Here is a 23,969-nt window from a genome sequence, read left to right as displayed (position 1 = left end):
TTAGGATGAGGACATGAAGGCATTAAAATCAAGAAATAGTTAAGCAAAAGGCTTAGAGTTATTTTAGAATGTAACTAAAGAAACAAAGACAAATACAATCTCAGTTCAGATATCAGAAAATAAAATCTGACAAATCACATTTAGCCTCATATGTTGCAGATGCAAGAAGATGATACAACGATTCTATAGCAGATTCTGGTGTATCATTTTCTTTTATTATTCTCAACTCAGAACAAAATAAACAAAAATATTGTCCACCTTCTTCCCAAACTTGGAAAAGTTGAAATATTTTCAGCCAGAGAGTTGTGTGATTCAATGCTGTCCTCTTGGTTTGTTATTTTAGGTTGTTTTCTGGTTGTTTTCAGTCCTGTTCAAGGACTGTCTGGTGAGTCCAGATGTGATGTACTAGCTGATGGCTTTGTAAGTCTTAGCATATACAATCTATGATGATATTGATAAAAAATGCATCCTCAAGAACTTTAAAATTCTGGGGCTGGAGAGATAGCATGGAGGAAAGGCGTTTGCCTTTCATGCAGGAGGTCATCGGTTCGAATCCCAGCGTCCCATATGGTCCCCCGTGCCTGCCAGGAGCAATTTCTGAGCATGAAGCCAGGAGTAACCCCTGAGCACTGCCGGGTGTGACCCAAAAACAACCAAAAAAAAAAAAAACAAAAAAAAAACAAAAAAAAAAAAGAACTTTAAAATTCTTCAGTTTACCTTGCAATGTTCACACACCTGTTTGTCCACTTCATTAAAGAACCTTGTCTCAACCCATGAAAAAGTTGGCTTAGACTATCTGCAGTAGTTTATATCCTCTCTGTTGAAAAAACTCAGATCCAGGCAGTTTGTAATATCTGCACTAATAATTTTTTAAAGAGAAAATTAAAAGAAAAGAACAAAAGGACAGACTCGAGTTATTCCTGTGCAGAAGGAGCTAGTAAGAACTAGTTACTAGCAATTTTATCAGCTGTCTCTGAAGAGCATCCAGGCAAGTGTGCAGGAAAGAAAGGGATTCTTCCCTTGTTCCCTTTGCAGGTGCCAACAGCGGCTGCTGAGTTTTAGATAATTATGGAATACACGATGAAGGAAGGGCGCCTAGTTTTTGGATGGGAAATGAGAGAAAGATGCAAGCAAAGTCTGGCTGGTTCTGTAAAGTGATGGGACTCACAGCTAAGTAAAATTCAGCACACTGGTAAGTGTAGAAATGGAGATGTAAGGAAAAAAACAAACAACTAAAAACAAACCACCAGCTCCTATTTTTCATGTGAGCACTGTGTTGGGAATGCAGCGTCCTGAAAGCCATATATACTAAGACGACAAGGGTTCTGCTACTGAATGCTTTACTAGAACAAGAAACAACTTGATCTTGATCTTATGCCATTCTGGCCTCTTGGTAAAACTGTCAGTGCTAGTTTTGTTTCATGGAAGAAACAGGACAAGGGGCTTAAATAACAGTGTGAGACCTTCTGTGGCTGACCTGGGGCAAAACTTGCTTCTCCTTCCTTCCACCACCCCCCTCCCCCGCCTCAGTGCTTCCTTCAGCAAGGCTTTGCTATGTTAAAATCAGTGCCCATCTCAAAGTTTGCAAGGATTTATATAAGCAAATGACTTAGAAAGTTTCCTAGAGGTTTTGGAAACCCAGCACCATGGGTGTTTGCATTTTAATAAAGAAACAATAGTATATTCTTTTAAGTGTAAATAGCTAAGAGTACATAAGGAATGACAAAGAGAATGCTAGTGTTTGAGAAAGGATTCATGTTCTCTGTAGTGGTAAAAAGAGAAGACATGTTCATGAAATTGTTTAACGAAGATTTGGAAGGTAAAAGGGAGGGCTCATTGCATTTCATCAGGAGCACTGACTTACTGGAAGTGATTGCAGGCATCAAGTCATAAGGTCATTAAAATGCAAGCTCCATGGTCAAGGTTCAAAGTTGATGTATAGAAAGTTGTAATGTAATGTGGGGCCGGGCGGTGGCGCTGGAGGTAAGGTGCCTGCCTTGCCTGCGCTAGCTTAGGACGGACCGCGGTTCGATCCCCCAGCGTCCCATATGGTCCCCCAAGAAGCCAGGAGCAACTTCTGAGCGCATAGCCAGGAGTAACCCCTGAGCGTCACAGGGTGTGGCCCAAAAACCAAAAAAAAAAAAAAAAAAAAGAAAGTTGTAATGTTTCTCAGTGTGATCTGTGGGGTCCTTGTTGCTACTCAGTGTTTCTCTTTGGTTCTTCCTTCCTCTGAGTTCAGGAATGATGGTGCTGTGAGGGAAAGTCTTTCATCCCACATCTCTGCACACTGTCTTTCCATCTACCTCAACTGCCCGAGTTTTCAAAGTGAATCCTTTTCTAGAATTTTCCATGAATATATATATATATATATATATATATATATATATACACATATATATGTCATTTAGCTCATATGTGACCTTTTTTCTCTCACCTGCTCCCCTTCCATTTATTTCTGACCTTTTTTAATCAGTTAAGTTTATATTTTATTGCACTTTTCACTTGAGTTTATTACATTGGTGAGTATCTGAAGGATGCTAGGAAGTGAGTTTATTTGATGTTTCACTGAGTTCTCTCTCATAAACATAAAATGCACAAGTATATAATCTCTCTAACAATGCATGTCAATTATATCCTCTATGCAATTACATTAATAAAGAAACTAACACGTGTAATGTAAAATATCATATATTTATTTGTTTCTTTTTTTTTTTTTTTTTTGGTTTTTTTTTTTGGGCCACACCCGGCGGTGCTCAGGGGTTACTCCTGGCTGTCTGCTCAGAAATAGCTCCTGGCAGGCACGGGGGACCATATGGAACACCGGGATTTGAACCAACCACCTTTGGTCCTGGATCGGCTGCTTGCAAGGCAAACACCGCTGTGCTATCTCTCCGGGCCCTATTTATTTGTTTCTTTATTGATTGCATAATCTAGGTTTTTCTAAGTCATGCTTCTTATTCACCTAATTACTGATTCAATTACCTACCCAGGACATGTGTCTAAGCTCTTGTGATGCCTGAGCATTACCTGAGCATTTCAGATTTTGCAGGTAGACCCTGTTATTCTATACTTTCTAATGCTATAATTTTTAGAAACATGGCCATTTCTTATTCTGAATACCTTTCAAGACTAATTTTGTACTCTTTAAAAGCCTGGATAAACTGAAACTTTTTTTGCATCATTCCTGTACTGAGCAATTTATTTAACTTTCGTGAACACTTTTTTTAAAAGGCACCACTTGGAGCCAGTCCTCAACACACAGCAGCCAGGCATGACCCAGTATCCAGTTTCACCAGTTGAAAAGCTGGCCTCAGCCAATCCCTGCACAATCCTGTGGAGGAAGAAGATGGACTTGTCTTTCCTCTGTTCTCCTGCACTTCAAAGGTGCATCACTCCCCTGAATTAGCAAGAAATACAGAAAAGAATAAGGAGAGAAAGAACCCTGTTTTTTTTTTTTTTTGGTCATTTGGGGTCCCTGAGGGAAGGATGGGCTGCCACACTGTGAACACAAACTCCTAGGAGCTTGCTGGGAGACCTTTGTAAGGTGACTTGTATCTGGTCTTTCCTTGCAGGAAAGGCTGAAATGGTCCCTGAACAGCCTAACCCATAAGCAGTGATGTGCCAAAGCTTTCCCTGCTGAAACTGTGACTGAACACGAGATACAAACAAAAGAAGAAAAAGCTCCAATTTGCTGTGGTCATATTCCAATGTTGGAAACTTTGCCTCAAGCCTGCTGGGGCCAGAGAGACACTGTGGTGGACAAGGTACTGATTATTTTGCAGTCCTCAGGAGTCACTCTTAGAACCATTTCTTCTTCTTCTTCTTCTTCTTCTTCTTCTTCTTCTTCTTCTTCTTCTTCTTCTTCTTCTTCTTCTTCTTCTTCTTCTTCTTCTTCTCTTCTTCTTCTTCTTTCTTCTTCTTCTTCTCTTCTTCTTCTTCTTCTTCTTCTTCTTCTTCTTCTTCTTCTTTTTCTTCTTCTTCTTCTTCTTCTTCTTCTTCTTCTTCTTCTTCTTCTTCTTCTTCTTCTGCTTCCCCTTCTTCTGCTACTCCTTCTTCTTCTTCCTTCTTCTCTTCTTCTTCTTCTTCTTCTTCTTCTTCTTCTTCTTCTTCTTCTCCTCCTCTTCCTCCTTTTTTTTAGTTTTATTCTTTTCATTGTTGTTATTGTTGTTGTTTTTGGGCCACACCCAGTGACATTCAGGGGTTACTCCTGGGTATGAACTCAAAAATTGCTCCTGCCTTGGGGGATCATATGGAATGCTGGGGGATTGAATTGTGGTCTGTCCTAGACTAGCACACGCAAGGCAGATGCCTTACGTTCTGTGCCACTACTTCGTTCTCCATTTCTTCTTATCATTCCCTAAACAAAATGATTTAACAACTGGTTATATCATCTTGACCTGGTATTATTTATAATTCTTATACTGTGGATATGGAGAATAATATATTGGGTATATACAATAGCAAAGTCATTTGGTATTAAAGTATCTGTTTACATATTTTTCAATTTTCAAATTGTTTGTTTGGTCTGTGTTGAAATTTGGGTGTATCCTATGTGTTGGGTACAGACTTTTATCATAGACTTTTAAATTTTAAATTATCTTCAACTTTGGGCTCAGTTGCTTCATCTCTGATTTTGTCTTGAAACTCGAGTTTCAAGCCAATGCAATGGATCCTGACTATTGATGTTTCATTGTCGTGGAGAATGAATACCAGGAGTGGATTTTAGAAGGTGTTGCATAGAATTTTCCATGCTTCTGTGCATACAAAACATCTTCTAGGAGAACTGTCCTAGGACAGAAGTGGGTTGTGATTGCTCACCAGCTCTACTTGTGTGTGGTGCTCCTTCAAACAAGTTGACTGTGAGGTGGCTTTGTTTCTCCAGATGCATCACTTCCTAATGTAAAGTGACACAAAGTGTTTAGAGAGCCACAACTGTGCAAAGGAACTTTTCATTTATTCTGACCTTCCGATCTGCTCCCTCATCCTCCACCACAATACTTAGGTTTTACAGAGATGCCTCGTCCCACTGCAGCCTCAACATCTCTTTGCATATCTATTATTTCCTCCCCAGAACTCAGTCCCTGATAGAAGAGCTCTTGCCTCCCACACCTGTTCTACAGCATGGCTCCCTTTCTTTCTCTTTTGTGCTCTAGAGCACCTTTATATTTGGAGTACATCTGTGTGATGGTGCTTACACCACTAAACTCACCTAGAAGCCTCAGAATGCTTATTCAATATTTTTCAGCTCTTAGAAATTGTAACACCTCCTCCATACAGCAATGAACAGAAAGTGCCAAGAAAATATTGCTGAGTTGGCTTCACCCCTGTGCTATTTCATAGATTTGGGTTTCTGTGTGACACTAAGATAGAAGGTGTTGAAAAAAACAATGACACAAAGGCTATATTTGGCGATATATTTCTCTCTCAAAACAAATCTAACTAGAGTCATAAATTATTTAAAATACTGCTGAGAAAACAGAAATTAAAATAGTCTCTTAAATGATATCTATATACATATACATATATTTTAAATGTTTGGTGAAGGAGAGAATAGCAATAGAGTAGTAAAGGCATTGCTTGACAATGTGTACCAATCCTCACACATAGTTAAGTATTAAATAATCATTTAATTCTAATTATGGTTCTATAGAAGTGATTTTTAGATTGTGATGTTTATATATTTTCTTTTATTTTTATTGACACTTTTCTAACTGTATGATAGTTTACAACTATTACTTATTTACTTAATGCTTCAGTGTTCCTTCTGGTAACAGAAGAGTAGTTAATAACAATACTCATACTTTATATTTATTTCTGTTCTTTAATCTAAATATGTGTTTTGGTGTGAAAGATAAGACTTTGGAAGGGAAATGAGCAAACATGGAGGAAGATTTTCTAAGGCACTATCAGAGAAAAGTACTCTGTGAGTGTCACCTGTCTTATGACCAGCATATCTGTTATGACAAAAAATTGCTACTTTTGAATGAGACACATGGGACTGAGAAGACCTTTCCTACTCTTTCTGCTCACTCTCATTTTTTAAATCAGAAAACTGGGATATTGTATTGCACTTTTATCAAACTTTTCAGAAAACACTGTTCCACAACACTAGTTTTGGGGAAGTACACTCAGAGTTTTCTGGTTCTGTTAGTAAAAACAGAGATTTCTCATCTCTCTCTCACTATCTATCTTCTATCTATCATCTATCTTTTTATCTATCTATCTATCTATCTATCTATCTATCTATCTATCTGTCTGCCTATCTATGTATCCATGTATTAATATATTATATAACAATATGTGTATACTATAGATTATATACAATTAAATGTGTATGTATGCATGTATACATAAATTTTCACATATATGTATGCATATATATAAAATATATGGGAATTATATACAATTAGCAAGACAGAATAAATCGAAGAATAGATTAATCAAAGAGGAGATGATGGTCTCTAATTCAGACTTGATACAAAATGATGATGCAGAGATACTTGATGGTAAAGTGTCATTTCTAATACTTCAAATAGAAAAGTAACCTAAACATGTTTATAATAATTCTAAGTTTTCTCATATAAAGCTATATTGTTCATAATGACCAGAGAAAGAAAGAATATTGTTATTTATAAAAAAAATTATTCTGTTTATGCATGTGTATACACACACATAAATGCCCCTGTCTATGCAATAAATATAATTTGGATATCAAATAAAAATGAACAAAACTACAACCCTATCAGAATTTTCAGAAAGAAAAAGAGAGAGAAAAATAGGGATATTCAGAAAGGAAGGAGAAGGGACAAAAGAGGAAAGAAATACAGAGAGAAAATTAAGTTGTTTAAAGAGTCAGAAAGTTGGTATATCATGGCAATGTTATCCTCTTATATCTAAGAGACATAGTATTCAGCTTTTGGAAAGTTTTCCAAATTCACTCCCATTCACATATCACGAGTATATTCTAGTTCAAATTTCATGGAAAAGGACTATAACTTCCTTTAAAGTAGCAATTGGAAGAATTCTAAGAGGAGGAAACTTCTTGTCAATATTTTGAGGATCTACCTGGACTGGGTAATTAAAAAAGATATTATGATCTTTTCATCTTAGACATATCTTATTAGTTTGAGTGATGGTCTTAAGAAATTGACTGTCAATAATGTTTCCACTCTGAAGATTAACTCTAAAGGGATCAAAAAGTAATTTTGAATACTCTCAGAACAATGAAAAACTTACAAATAATTTCTTGGATAAGCAAGCAAATCCTCTCATTGAATAGTTTAATATCTAAAAATATTAGATTCTATTGCCTCATATGTCTTAAATGCTGAACAAAACAACATTATAAAGATATTAAGTTATAGAGTATTAAAATAAATATTTAATTAAACTATGACTTAATACACTGCTGTATTATGAGCAGAAGATGATTTAGGATTGTTTTATTATAATTTATTCCAAGGTGGACTCCCAGGAAATAATGTCTTTACCACATGAGACTGTTCCTTTGCTACCCTGAGGATCATGTCTACTGTCTATTTCAGTCTTGATGCTTTAGCCTTCACTAGAATTATATTTCAAACTGCAAAGGTATATCAAGTAATTTTGATTCTTTGATCAGTTTTGGAATTCTGAAATTCTACTGAATCAAGCTATGCACTCCACTTTCCACAGTGCTAGCTCTGAAAAATGAGCAAATCCTCATACAAATATAGTTATTGATAGATTAGTATAATATAGCTAGAAATGATCTAGACAAACCCCTCTCAGTTTATTTTTTTTCTTTATTAAAAATGTAGTTTCGGATGAAAATTCCATGTGGACCTTAGGGTTTTAGTGAATTTGGTCAGTTGGCTAGAGGTTCAATGCTAAAGCCCAAGGATATGTAATGGCCTTTGTATATCCTAACTCCTATAATATTGTTTTGGTCCTGAATTCTTATTTTGAGATATTCATTTTATGTTATCTCTGAATAGTTGATAGTAATCTCTGAAATAGTCTATATATGATGATAATACATGCTACAAGTCTAAGAAACACCAAATAAATCTATTTAAAAATAGAACATTTACAGAATATAGATAGAACTATGAATATTATAATTCTGAAAGTATCTACCAAATGATGGTAAAATTTACTGGTTCATCCAATAAATATCCTGTAGTTACCATGATAGGCAGAAGTAGAAAAATAGCTCCCTCATAAAACTTCCTTTTGTTTGGGGAATGAAGATAAACAAAACAAAACACATAATTATTATCAGAAGTTGCCATTTTTGTTGAAAGAGCAAATAGAAAAATAAGTGTACTGTAGATGTGTGTTGGAACCATTTTAATTGGGTCTTTTCTTGCTTTTAACCCTGGTAAAGATTTAAAGAGATAAAATTTCTGGGAAGAGTAATATAGGCAGATTTGGATCTGTGGGAATCCATTTTGGGAAAATAATGAAACAATAAGAAAAATCCCTTTCCCTGAAGTAACCCATGAGCGTTCTTTGAAACATAATTCCTTAGCTCTTTGGGATGGAGAAAATAAAGCACAATTTAGATACTTTAACTGAGGCACCAACCAAAGGGTGAAAATTCCTCAGAAAAAGAACAGACAGTGTCAGGAGATTCTAAAAGATCTGATAAGATATGAAGCAACTTTCAAAGTCTAAGACATTTCCTGCGATAATACCCAGATAAACTTTGATGTATTCAAACTCCAGGCTGGAGAAATTTGAAGAAATTGTACATAACATTCTCCTCAAAGCTCTTCTCTGCTTGCTCTACTCTGGAGAAGTCCACATTATCTCTTGAACATCTCTCTTTAACTTTCTATCTTCCTTCTACTTATATATATAAATATATTGTTAATATTTTTAATTGAAAACAGATTTTTGGGGAGGTACTGAGGAAGGGAATATAGAGGATTAGAATAAAAGAGAGTAATGAGTAACATGCTCAAGAGAGAGTGAGGGCTTCTCCAAAGGCAGAGAGAGCCCTGGTGCCCAAGCCAGCATGAAAGTAGCAAAGTCCACATCTCAAAAGGGGACAAGGGGATAACAGCTGTCAGATACCTTGTACCGAAGAACACATGTGGTTATGTAAACTTATTTGAACTAAAGTTTTTTGTTTCAGTAAAATATGAAAATAAGAATAAAGAAAAAATTTCATCTTCTCATTGCACTGGCAATAGGTTATATATAGATGATGAATGTCTGAATGGTAAAGGCAAATTCAGGTAGTTCCTTGCAATAGTCCAGGTGAGAGATTAAAGGTAAATAGATTATAGCAGCCCTAAAGATGGCCACAGGCAAAGGCTAAACGATGAATCTGTGGTGGATCTAGAATGTGCTGAAGGAATTTTCTGTGTTTATGGCTATAGAAGAAAAATGTGCATAAAACTTTTGGCAAAAGGAACTTAAAGAAAGCAATAGAGACTCACTTGGATGAGAAAGATGATCCAGGGTAGTGTCAGGATCTTGAGAAATCAAGAATTCATCTTTAGATGGTTGATGATCTATTTGATTAAGATGGAGCCATATGATCAAAGAGATATTTGTGATACTTAAGTTCAAAAAAAGATGTGGGTCATTAATATAAATTTAGGTTAAGTACCCATATATGGTATTTTGTAGCATGAATCTGGACAAAAACATACAGAAGGAGAGGAGAGGAGGAGGCTTTCTATGATGAGGACTTACTTTGGGGCCTTTAGTAATCATTGATGCTTTTCATAAGTGGGAATCAGCAAAAGAAACTGAGAGTGGTCAGAGGAATGAGGGAAAGTAGAAGCAAGCTCTGGGCTTGAAGGTGAATCTAGTAGATCTAGTAGATCAGAGTTTGTCAACCAGATGTCAAAGGAGCTTATTCATATATAAATACTAGTCATTTTTCTTATTGCTATTCTTCCTTCCAGATCTCCAAACCTACCTTGTTTTCCCTAAACTGCTGCTTAAATAAGACATCTTATATACATTCAAATTATAGACATATGTCCCATAAGTGAAAAAAATTCAAAATAAATCTAAATAGTTTTTTCTTTAAAAAGATCTATGTGTACAGAAAGAAGTTGAAAAAGCAATTACTGTTGCTTGAATGACATGTGTTGTATATTAATATCAGATTTATTTACAAAGTGTTAATTCACTCTAAGTAAAAACTTGAAGATGTATATTTACACATATAAATAAATATAGCTGTATTTTTACATTAGAACTTAAAATACTATACTGTTTCTCTTAAGATTATATAGAATACTGACCTCACATCCTCACCCCTGACTTTTTATTTGCTCAGAGAAGATAAAAATAAAAAACTCTTTTCTTCCATTTTTCTATGAGTAATTTGCATGGGTACCTAGAGATCTGAGACTCTATAAAAGAAACTGAGTCAGAGAATAAAATAAAGAAAATAAAGTGTGGTGGGGCTTACATATTTCTTGTCTCTGGATTTTAGTAATTCTGTTCTTTCTCCTTATGGTTGGTTTAAAGTAGGAGTTACTCAATATGTTTTTAATGACTGTTGTTTATAACTCATGTGAGTTGACTATGATGATCTAAATGTTTAGTTTAACACAGTTTAAAAAACATTGTATTGAGGGGCCTGAGAAATAACACATGTAGCTGATATGAATTTCAACCCTGGGGTGCGTGATCCTGAGGGAACTTTGCTTCCTTTTAGGTGTTTTGTGATGTATCAGTGCAGTCAGATTGTACTTTACATTACATAATTTTCTCTCTGGAAGTCTCTGGATTGAGCTCAGAAAAAAGCTACTTAAGAGTTGGTGACAAGAATTAGGTTCTCAATTCAATGACATCTTTTGAGAGGATGGGAGGTAGACCATACTGTGCTCAGAGCTTACTCATGGCTTTGTGGACCCTTATTGTGCTCAGAATTTACTCCTGGATTTGTGCTTAAGGGTCACATCTGAAAAGACTCTAGGGAACAATTATGGCACTACCATTGACCTCCACTTCTGCTGGATATTATCCTATGTGGACGACTTAACTAGAACATCTTTTAAAGGAGGACTAAATTCAGAGGATTTGATTTAACTGGTAACAATTTCTTTGTGTTTTGTGAGTTGCTCTGAACATTGAATCCAACCCAGGGAAAAAATTATTGGAACCCTTGATTCCAGTAATCCTGAGGTAATGAGAAATACTATGTGAGCCACTCTCTGGGTCTTTCTGACTTCCCAGAAAGTAGTGACAGTGATTTCTGTGATCTTCCTATGTTAATCTAAGTATAGGACTGTCACTGTAATTTTCTATAGAATTGCTTATATGCAAAAGATATTGCAAAGATTTGAGATGAAAATTCAGAGTTTTGAAGACCAAAGCAATAATCTGCCATGGTTGTATGAGAATCACAAGCACAAATATGATTATGGCAGGGAAAAGACCACAAAGAGTTATGTGGGCACAGAACTAGAAATACTATCTGATTTACAGTGTCTAAAAACCTTAGGAAATCTTGTCCCCAGTATATGTATAGGGAGTCTTCCAAAAATACAAGCTTTCCTGTTCAAAACTAATGTCCTTATTTTCACAATTTAACAAAATTCACCTAAAAAGTGGTCTCTTTTCATACACAAACACAAACCAGATGTCATAATCTCCCTACAGTGTTATCCAGCTCAGAAATATTCAGAATAGTGGAATATTGCTCTGCTCTGATTTGACAGATTTATCTAGAATTTTGATTTTAGACTTATGAAGTAAGTAAATTTTCATCTAATGATGACAGAATCAAATGCCTGCATAACTGGGAAGAACAGGCTAAGTAGGGATCTCTCACAGAGTTAAATCAAATAAACACATGCACCAATGAAGAGCTCACTAGTCCCACTCTTTTTTTCTCTTATACCCAAAATAGCATCTGTTAGCATTTGCCAAATCATTTCTTCATGAGTCAACATTCATGTACTCTACACTATTGTCTTGTTCTCTGAGCCCGGCATTATGGGTGGAGATTCCTATGTGAACATGGACTCACCACTTTCCCTAGGTACACAATTTATCCATACTATAAATGCATGAGGCATGCAACAGAAATTATGTACAGAAATTTCATAAAAATTTACAGACAAGAAGACACTAAGGGCCAAATGTAAAGGTAAAGTAGGACTTCAGAGGTTACAGAAACTTCTAAAAAAGTATAAGCTAAACTGAACATGTGGGAACTTCTGTAGAGTTTTGAAAAGAAAATTAAAGACGAGCTATAAAGTATGCACAGGACACGTGTGTGTGTGTGTGTGTGTGTGTGTGTCTGAGTGTGTGTGTGTGTGAGGAACTTTGAAGGGAGGATGGATCACCATGAAAAAATTGGTAGATATGAAAGATATTGTTCAAGTTTCTGAAATTTCAAATTTGATGCTACTCCAGGAAGCTACTGCCAGTCTTTGAAAGGCACAAATCTTTATACATATTTGGGCCATTTGCAAGTGGGCTAGACAGATCAAAAATCACCTTCAATGGGTCTGAGAAGGACCCAGTGTCATTGTGTCCAGTTTCCATGGTTTCAATTTCAAGCAATTTGTTGGTGCTAGAGGAGTCCATCTGTCATTTTAGTAGAATTTATCCAGGTGACCAACTCAGGGCTTGAAGCTTGAAGGATGACACCACAGTTGGTTGACTCTATGCTATCACCTAGGAGCAAGAGCAGTTAGAAACATTTATAGCATCAAAGGAGCATTGTAAAGTGAACCCTTCCCTAAACTTCCTTTTTTTCCCTAACTTCTTTCTTTGAGATGTAAAAGCCCACAGATAGTTGCCTTTGCATCTGATGACCTTCCCCCACCTGGGATTGGGGGTTGGTTTGAATAAAGAAAAGAGAGAAAGTACATAGCACATGGCAGAGAGACAGCACATGGCGGAGGCTGAACATGACAGAGAAAGACCATGAAGCAAAAATCAGACTAAATCCAATGAAACTTTAACTCACTGGTTTGGTGTATTATTTCTCTGCTGCTACCCAGCTTCATCAGACCTATCCGCTTGAGGGGTTAGAAACATACTGCCTGGAATGGCCTCACCAAACACATGAATATATTTTTATTTTACAGAGCATTTACTTCATTCTGACAGTAAACTTGCAAGGATGTCAGTTTGATAACTAGTTCCCCACTATTAGGAGAAATCTGCTGGACATTCATAGTCAGCAAAAGCATTTAAGAACTGTGGCTAATAATAGTCTGTTTATAATTAAAATATATTTAAAGAAGCAACATTTTATCAAATATTTATGCATTGAGTTTTCATTAACAATGAAACAGAAATTTGGGATATGCATCATATTTAACCTTCTATCATTAATATTATAAAACATTATGAGAATCTCCTCAAAAATATAAGATTTGATTTCATGGACAGTAGCAATAATCCTACAGTTTTAGCTGACATCTTGGTTTGCACTTGACATTTGACAAAAATTAAAACCTGATTAATCTTACATTACCAGAACTGTATCATTTTCATCTTAAGTATAAAGTTTTATTCATGCTCCCATAAAATCCTATGGCGTGATTTGAAAATGTTCCTCTCAATTTTAATAAAGTATTGTATTCAGAAATTCTATTAACTTGAGATTACTGATTCTAGTATCTATGTTCTACTATATTTTTCAAACTATTTATTGCTACAATTAGCAAAAAGACTGGTATAGAATATCATTTTGTGGACAATATAAACCATGTCCAAATATCTAGATTTAAATATCTAAGTTACAATTGATTTTTTTAGCAGCAATAAACAGTCTGCGTATTAATTTGTGTACTCTGTACCTACTATTTAATAGAATTACTGCTTGAAATAAAGCAAAAAGACAGATACGACTTAAGGGGAAAAGAGAATTGAAATAAGAGATGCACTTGGCATTGTTTGGAGTCAAGATAGTAAAATTGTGACTTGTGATTCAATAGCAGCTTCAAAGAATTAAAAGAAAAAACCAAAGAAGAAAACAAAAAATCTTCAACCTGCTAATCAACTATGATAGCTCATGAGCTTGAAAGAAAAATACCTTTATTATCAAGAGGGGCATGTTTATCAATGGAGTTGTAAATTAAAGTCTCGCGTGCAAATCAAGGCTCATATCCAGCATATGTAGTATGATCATGGAACGGAAAGAAAGAGATTATCAGAGATTGATTCTTATCATGCTCTTCCCTGAACACTACCTACTTCTGGCCCTACAGAGAGGTAATTAGCATATACATGCCTTCAATTGAAGACAAAATCTTAAAGATCCATTAAATTGTGGTTAAATTTTTCCTTAGGCTTAAAGCCCTTGGAAAAAAAAACAATTTGGAGTCAAGTAAAAAAAAAAAAAAAAAAAAAAAAAAACAATTGGCAGTGAGAACTGTACTTCCAGGCTGAAAACCATGACTTTTTTTTTTTATCTCTGAAGCTTCCAGAGATTTTTTATGAAGAGTTGACTTGATTCCACTAAAGAGGTACACAACCTTTGGGACAAGATTTTACCAGTTTTTGTCCATAACACTGAAAAATTCATGTGAGCTGCATCTGGTTATACTTGATTATAAAACTTGTATTTAGATATTTGTGAAAGCCACATAGTACTGCTTGCCATTATACTTAATTATAACTGATTGTAGTCATTTCTTTAGATCTGAGTATTTGTCTAGCTCTGAGTGAGTCTAGAGGCCACTTAAACTTTTTTCACTCCTCATCTCTTTTCATATCTTCTCTATCAAATGTGTTGATAAAAACACCTCAGCCCTGTGCCCTGATGCTGAAGATAGAAAGCCCTTGCCTTTGAGATCCAGAAAATAGATCCCTAAGAGCACAATGAGAATTCAGATAAATGATGGTCACATTTAAGGTGACATAAGCCAGCTCATCCTTGTCTGTTTCCTAAATGATGATTAGCAGTCCTGAGGGTCCCTGAGCACCCCCAGACAATGACATCTAATTTAACAGTTGGGGCTGGAGCCATAGTCCAATGGGGAAGGTGCTTGCCTTGCATGTGGTCTACTTGAGTTCAATCTCCCACCACTATCAGGAGTGATCCCTGTGCAGAGCCAGGAATAGCCCAAAATATTTCTCATTGTTCAAAACCAAAACCAAAACAACAGACTTTGAATGAGGCTTCACTCCTCCACCTTCTCACTTCCCCGAGGGTCCCCAAAGGTGAACAAGCACTGAAAGATAACTCTATTTGTTGTGGGATCTTGTGACTGCAGAGAAATATTTCCCTAGTCTAGTGCTTTCTTCTGCATCCACTTGCATCTCCCCAACAGAGTATCCTCTCTTCAACTCCCTGAGGAGTGATCTTCCAGTGACCACTCGTGACCCCTGGACTCACATCTACTTCAAACTTATCTAGATGGGTTTCTAATGTGTGTCAGGATGTGTACTGTTTTCAATCTGTTGAGTCATAAAATTATCACTTGCAAAAATATCTTAAGTAGATATAGATGGTGTAGGAGTGAAGGCACTTTCCTAGCATGTAGCTAGCTACAACAGGTTCAATCCTGGAACCACATATGGTTTCAGAAGTACCTCCAGGAGTGATCCCTGAGTACATAGTTTGGAACAAGTCCTACCAACCAACGCATACGTTCCTTTCCCACCAAAAGAGTTTCTTTGGGAGACAAATGTGTTTATTAGTTTAGTGCAGTGCTCTCAATTATTTTCTGTCATGCCCCCCTAGGAAGAAGAAAACATTTTTGTGCCCCCCAACTCGCGACTGTAAATAGTATCTTTATTAACAAATCTTTAACCTACAAAACAAAAATATTTAAAATAATTTGAGCTGACTTTTAATCAGAGGTGATGTCTGGATTAATGGCTACAATGAGCACATTTTGCAATGCATAGCTTTTCAAAGAGGGGGTTGAAGCAGGACACAGCAATTCTCAGCTCCAGAGACAGAGACATAAGCACACATAAGCACGGGGCTTAGCTTGTTATGACAGTGTTTGCAGAGATCGAACGAAGCCCCCATTACGGAACCTCACCCCCCCAGGAGGCGTGCCCCACTATTTGAGAAGCACTGGTTTAGTGAGACGTTCCCTATTAGGATAATATTTCTTTGTGTGTGTGTGTGTGTGTGTGTGTGTGTGTGTGTGTGTGTGTGTGTGTGTGTGTGTGTGTGTGTGTGTGTGGTTTTTGGGTCACACCTGGCAGTGCTCAGGGGTTATTCTTGACTCCAAGCTCAGAAATTGCTCCTGGCAGGCTCGGGGGACCATATGGGACGTCGGGATTCGAACCGATGACCTCCTACATGAAAGGCAAACGCCTTACCTCCATGCTATCTCTCCAGCCCCAGGATAGTATTTCTATAGCTAGTAAATACAAAGAAAATTTAACGATGTTTTTAAAGATATTTTTCTAGAAATCCAGCCAATATTTCTTTCTTTTTTTTTTTTTTAATTTTTTTTGCCACACTGATAACTCTCAGAAGTTACTCCTGCCTATGCGCTCAGAAATTGCTCCTGGCTTGGGGGACACTGGGGATGCTGGGGATTGAACCGAGGTCCGTCCTGGGTTATAGCCAATATTTCAAATATGTACTTTGTGTCTTCGTTTTATGGTATATAAGGAATATATTGATTTTTTTTTCACAAATTGTGTTTTTTATATAAGAGAGTATAAGGCTATAAAAAAATCTGTGAAGTGTGTTCAGAAAACCTGCTTAAAATATTCCTATATGACTTACAGCTCATAATTATCTGGCTTGTAGCTGATTTTCTGAAAAAGAATTTTTTAAACCTTCATTATAATAAATATATGTAAACATGCATCTCCTAAGGAAACAGTGGTAAAGAAAGTAACTTTAGTAGTAATGTTAAGAAAAAATTGTTTTCTCCTAAAGTAAAATGAGTGACAAAAAGAAATATGAAAAAAAGATATGAAAATTTTTAGAAGATATATATATATACATATATAAATATATGTATGTATATATATAAAATCTAAGGCTCGACTATCTACATTTTAGTGGTTTATTTATAAAAAGGGATTTGATATTATATACTTATGCCAAATTAGAATTTAGTTTTCTTTCTTAAAATGACCTTTTAAGAGATAGAGTTCAGACCATAATGTGCTTTCCCTGCATGCAGTTGAACCTGGTTTAGTTCCTGGCAAAATATTCAAATCCCCAGTACTCCTGGAAATACCAGATCACAGGGCCTGGAGTTAGCCCTGGATACAGCTGGGTGTGTTCCAATATCCTTCCATTCCCAAATAACAAGGTTTCTGGGATTATTTGTACTCTCCTAATAGTCTGTAAAATTAGTTTTCTTTGACTTCTGAGTCATCTTTCTAGAAGGCAAAGGGTTTGTGGTTTCTGAAAAATGTCTTATGCTGATATTAGGCTTTATTATGCCCTTGATTTTGCAAGAGAGCTAAATATCTCTCCACTAAAGGAATGAAGGTTTTTACATCATGGTACTACCTAAGTCACTTTTAAAACCTTTATTGACCCATTGATTAATTGGTAGCATGTATTTTTCTCACAAAAGTATGATCCTATTTAATCAAGTGTTCAAATATCCTTAAAACTTTGGATATTTTTGCCTTCTCCCAATATTTTCCATGCAATCTTCTGTATTTCAAGCAGCCTTAGAGATTTCTCAGCAGCACCAGAAGGATCATAAAGAATTCTTTCATCTATGAAAAGAGATGCCACTGCAATAAAAATAATCTCATATGCGAGGAGTTGTGTGACAAGCATTGGCTAAAGCCAGACGAGATGCTTAGAAATCCCTGTGAAATGTGTTGTATGGATCAAGTGTGAATATTTCAAAGGTTTTATGATGTTCCAATATTGATATAAAATTTTTTAATTCCCCTGATGTCTATGTTATGCTTCTATTTATTAGAAACCTGGTGATACTTATTCTGACTTAGAGAGGATATAGTGTTATTGTTAATACGTTCAGTGAATTTTTCAACTGTTAACTTAGTTTCAATGTCACTCCTTTTATTTGAATCCAGTAACTTAGATCAGTGACTTTCAAATGGGAATTCACAGCATTTACTCTTGCAGTACAATTAATATGCCCAATCTTAAAACACTTTTCAAAATTTACAGAATCTTCATTTGACAATATTATCATATCTTTGTAGACTTTTGCTGTAAGATTGATAGATGTATGCTAAATTTATTATTATTACTTTTATTGTTATGGGGGCCATACTCCCTGATTCTCAGGGATTTTTCTGGCTCTGCACTCAGGTATCACTCCTGCTTGTTGTTCATTTGGTGTGCTAGGGATCAAATCCAGATTGACTATGTACAAAGTAAGCACTTACTTACCCATTGTACTATCTCTCTAGCTCCTTTATGCCAAAGTTAAGACTCAGCATTATTGTCTGAATTATTTTTTGTAATAATTATATTCATCCTTTTTCATAAGTTAAGCAAAATATTTGCTCTTCTCTGAAAATAAATTTACTTGCATTTATAGGTATTTTGTCTAAAACCTTTTTTTTTTTTTTTTTTGGCTTTTTGGCTTTTTGGGCCACACCCGGCGGTGCTCAGGGGTTACTCCTGGCTGTCTGCTCAGAAACAGCTCCTGGCAGGCACGGGGGACCATATGGGACACCGGGATTTAAACCAACCACCTTTGGTCCTGGATTGGCTGCTTGCAAGGCAAACGCCACTGTGCTATCTCTCCGGGCCCATTTTGTCTAAAACCTTTATGGATGGACTTTACTATATTGTGAAGACATCAAGCATTTCTTCTATTTTCTAATGAAATCTCTATCAGATCTTATAATTCTAAAACCATTCATTGGTTCATAGTCATCTTTAGATTTTTTTTGGTTATCTGAAGAAGGATATTTTTTCTTATTTGATACTTCATGAAAAGTGTTAAGTTAGATAGTGTACAGGATAGTCATCTCTCACAGAAGTGATTACCTCAAAAAGGCAGGGAAAGGGTGATGCAGGAAGGCCTGGGCAAAAGGATCTAATACAATTATTTAAATAATGTTACAATCACATAATTTATATCTAGTAGAAAAAGATATACCTATGGGATTAGTAACAAAAATTTAAGGGAACTTAAATAATTGCATAGGATTAAACTTATGAGGATGATTGCGGGTTTGGTTTGAACATGAAGCTTTCATGTTCAATCATTTTTCTGTAAATCCATTTCTCACTTCTCTGAAGTTATGACTATCCTCAGCAAATTTAACTGGTATTCTTGGAAACCAAGTGTGTTTACACTTGCTTTTTTACCCCTTTCCAATGCTTCTGGATCCAGAAACACCCATTTAATTTTTTTGTTTTCAAATCTTGTCCAAAAAGTGTTCTTTGAGAATCTTTTCTTGTTAATTGGAGATACTTAGCCATTGTTTTGATAGCCAATACTGGACTGAAATGTCATATCTGAGAATGATACTCATTGATTATAAATAATTAGGCAAACTTTTCTGTCTGTCCATCTATTTATTTTCTTTCTATCTATCTATCTATCTATCTATCTATCTATCTATCTATCTATCTATCTATCTATCTATCTATCTATCTATCTATCATCTATCATCTATCTATCATCTATCTATCATCTATCTATCTATCTATCTATCTATCTATCTATCTATCTTTTCATCTGTATTCATTTAACTATCTATTTATAAATCTATCTATCAATTAAAAGGTGGGTTTAGATCAGACCTGGTTGTGTTCAGGGCTTAATCCCAGCTAGTTCTGAGTTTAGGGATCAGTTCTGGCAGTCATCAAGTCACAGACCATACGTGCTTCTGGGGAGTGAACATAGATTGCCAACAAGCAAAGCAACTATCTTACTCTCTCACCCTAATCTCCCTTCTATCCCAGAGCCAGAAAACTTCACAGAAATGTTGTTTATGTTTATTTACCCAATACTTACAGAAAACTGGCATGGCATTATGCTTACTAGAAACCCTACCTCACAGGTGATTAGGAAAAGGAAGTCCTTGGAATGTATAAGGGTCCTGGGATATTTTAGTGACCAGAGAGGGGAAAGTCACCTAATTGCTGAGTACTTCCTATAAAATGAGGTTGCAAATTCTTGATTTAGTTTTCTAACCTTATATAATTTCCATGTTCAAGCCAAGATTCCATATGAAAACTTCCAGCAGAGAAAACTTTCAAAAAAATTTGATAGTAAGTGTCCATTGTTGTTGAATGCCTGAAAATAAGAGTGGCATTATTTGAAGAATAAGAAAAATATTTTTTGTCATTCAGTGAAAGGAATATTGATAAAAATAATTGAGGATATATGATTGTAAAAAAAATGCCTCCCACAAAAATTCTAGCATGTCCTGAGTTCTGTCTTTAGTTCAATTTTGCTACTCCTTGTCAACTGAAGGTCACTGAAGAATATGCAAACTTGGTCATTTCTAGGAGAGATCAGACAGTCTTTCCTCTCCATTCAAAACACTCTGTTTGTTAAGTCACTTTGATTTGGTACTGACTATTTCTATGTTCACAAATTTAGAACTAATAAAATTTTCCATATTTCTAGTGTCCTTCAAATCTGGTGATAGCTCTCCCTTTCTCCTGGATCTGTCATCATAGACAACTAAACCTTGAGAGACTGCATCTTTAGTGGTTACCGATAGAGTATCACTGAATGCACAGAAAAACAGTCCCCAATCAACTGTCCAATCATAATACCTCCCATCCTATTTTTCAACTTGGATCTCTTGAGTCTTCATGCTCCTTATTAAAGAGCCATTTCTTCTGTCTTTAGACACATCTATGGATCTTGTGGTTGCTATGTGGTCCCTGTATGAACGAATCTGGGTTTTTATTTGACACTATCTCCTCTCCTATTATATTCTTTTCCCCTGTAATTTTTGTTTTTTTAATCTTCCATGGTTGATATTCTTCTCAAATTTAAAGCTAAAATCAAGACATATTATTTCAGAGGCTTTCTCAATCTCCCAAGCAGAATTAATGACTAGCTATCATATTTGAACTTATATACATCACCTATCAATATTTTCTTTTAAATATTTGTTTGCCAGATTTTATGCTGAATTGAATTTAAGATTTTTAAAGTCAAAAAAACTGTACTAGTCACTTTATTTTTCAATTTCTAGAAAATATGTTGAGTGTTTTCTTTAAATTATTGATAGGATAATTCAGTTATTATTTCCCCCAACTAACCACAAATGAATTTTTAACAGATTTGAATTACACATATGTAATTTTATTTTATTTATTAGAAAATACATTTTATCTGTTATATCTGATCTTAAATACAAATAATAGATGCGACTTTTATATTTTCTTATTAGGAGACCTTTTTATCTACAAAAATAAGTTCAAATTAATTTTTTCAACTAGAATACATAGGAAAAATAGAACAAGGAAAGCTAAGATATCCCACACACTGAAATCACCCAGATATGCCTTGGTATAAATGATTTGAGTATTCAGGAGGCCCTGGGGAATTATTCAGAGAATTAACCTTTTTTTTGACAGTGAATAAATTAAAGAAATATAAACTCAGAACAAGTTCATTGTTCTTCTGATGGAAAAGTTCCAATTGTAGCTAGTTGCAAACTTTCACAAATCAACAAATACCTGAACTTTGAGATTGGTTTATTTGGGAACTAATATATGGGAATCAAAAATATATACATAATCATTTTTAAAAAAATAGTTTGTCCTCTTAAATTTGCAAAAGCTGCATAAAAAATTAAAATTAAAATGATATTAAAGGTGATACACTTTTTCTAAAAATAATGCAAAACAATCTAATAAATTTGTTTAAAATGAGCATAGCTTTCAAAGTACAAAAACTACTCTGTCAATTAACATCACTGCTATGTTAGTCACTAAGATTTTATCTTCCCTTTGACTTTACCATCATTCTTTCATAAAATATTAAATTTAGTAATATCTATAGACTGATCATTTCAATATGAGGTGTCCTAATTTTTCCCAAATTTAAGATCAAGTTTTATTCGAGTAATTAAAACTAAAATTATGCTCAATTAGCCTCATGCATTCCCCCCTACATTTTTTAGGCTTTGTGGCTACACTCCGTGATGCTCAGAAATACCTCCTGGCATGGGGACCCTATGGGATGCTGAAAGATCGAACTGTGATCCTTCCTAGGTCAGCTGCATGCAAGACAAACGCCCTACATCTGGGCCAAGGCTCTGGCCCCGCATCTTTCTTCTTTAGTAGTAATTATGACTCACCAACCTTGTCTTCTTGAATATTTCTATTTATGATTACATGCATAAAGTGTCAAAATAATCCATTTAGTTAGGAGGTAAAATAAGTCTTGAGAAGTTATTGGAAGGTTATAAAAAAACATCTAACATTCAGATATTTTTTTGAACTTTTTTGAAATATTTGTATTTGTATTCTTATTTGGGGGGTTTGTTTGTTTTTTGGGCTACACCCTGTAGTGCTAAGGGATTACTCCTGGCTCTGCACCCAGAAATTGCTTCTGGGTTGCAGTGGGGGGTGGCACATGGGTTGGTGGGAATTGAACCCAAGTTTCTCCTGGGTCCTCGGCATACAAGGCAAACTCCCTACTGCTGTGCTATCTCTCATGCCCCGAGTATATTCTTAATTTTTAAATCTGACTATTTTAACCCAATGTATTAGTGAGTTTCTGATATCTGCTAAGTGAAAAACATTACCCAATTTGAGTTTCTCCCATATAAATCACCCAGAACAATTTCAAAACCAGAAAAAGAAGCATAGGCATAAGGATGTGTTTAAGAAAGACATTCTGGGAGGTCATAGGCAGCTGTGACTGGATATGTGTGTAAAGACATGTGATTAAATGTAGAGGGGAGAGAGAGACTTGAATGTGAAGAGCAATTGCAGAATAGTTGCAAAGAGTAAGGTGAGTGAAGTGTTCTGTCAGAGGTAAATTTTAATGCAAATCAGGAATGGGGGTAAACTTTCAGATTTAAACTTGAGGACCACATATTCAAATCACCTACAGAATGACATTACTTGCTATTGTTGCAGAAATCCCTAGACACCTCTGTCTTCTCATCTCTGATGACCAGAGCATTTAGACAAAAGAGATATAATGGTGTTCTTTTTTTTTTTTTTTTTGGTTTGGTTTTTGGGCCACACCTGGCAGTGCTCAGGGGTTACTCCTGGCTGTCTGCTCAGAAATAGCTCCTGGCAGGCACGGGGGACCATGTAGGACACCGGGATTCGAACCAACCACCTTTGGTCCTGGATCGGCTGCTTGCAAGGCAAACACCGCTGTGCTATCTCTCCAGGCCCTATAATGATGTTCCGAACTCTTGAGTCTATGGCCACTACCTCCAGATCCAATGTTTAGTAATATGCTATTTGTATAAAAAACTTTCTCTGAATACTTTTTATTTTCCTATGAGTAAATGTTTAGATTATTTTCTAATTATTTCTCAAAATCTAGTCAAATGATAATAAAAAAAAACATTTCTTTTTTTTTTTTTTTTTTTTTGGTTTTTGGGCCACACCCAGTAACGCTCAGGGGTTACTCCTGTCTATGTGCTCAGAAGTTGCTCCTGGCTTGGGGGACCATATGGGACACCAGGGGATCGAACCGCGGTCCGTCCAAGGTTAGCGCAGGCAAGGCAGGCACCTTACCTTTAGCGCCACCGCCGGGCCCCCCAAAAAAAAACATTTCTAATAATGACTTTTTAGGAGGACCCCGGTTCTGTCTTTCCTAATACTGCATTTCCTAAAATAATTTATATTTAGATAGGGTCAGACACTTTGTATTTCTGGCCAATGGAATATAAGGTAAAGTGTTTATTTTTTTCTAGATTTTGTTTTCAAAAGAAACGTTTTGCTCAGCTTTCCCTGTTCCTTCCTAATGATGAAAATGAAAAGAACATGTGAAGTACGAGTTAGACCCAGGGCCAGATTTTGTTCCAGATCTTTTGATAACTTTGTGCTGAAGAAATAACCTGCTAGCACCAGACGTGTCCCCTTTGTACTATTAAATGTGTAATACAATTCTACTGTATTCATGACACTGTAAGTTAGAATA

The sequence above is a fragment of the Suncus etruscus genome, chromosome 3, assembly GCF_024139225.1.
Source record: "Suncus etruscus isolate mSunEtr1 chromosome 3, mSunEtr1.pri.cur, whole genome shotgun sequence".
NCBI classification, from domain to species: Eukaryota; Metazoa; Chordata; class Mammalia; order Eulipotyphla; family Soricidae; genus Suncus; species Suncus etruscus.
This window is presented reverse-complemented; position numbering follows the sequence as displayed.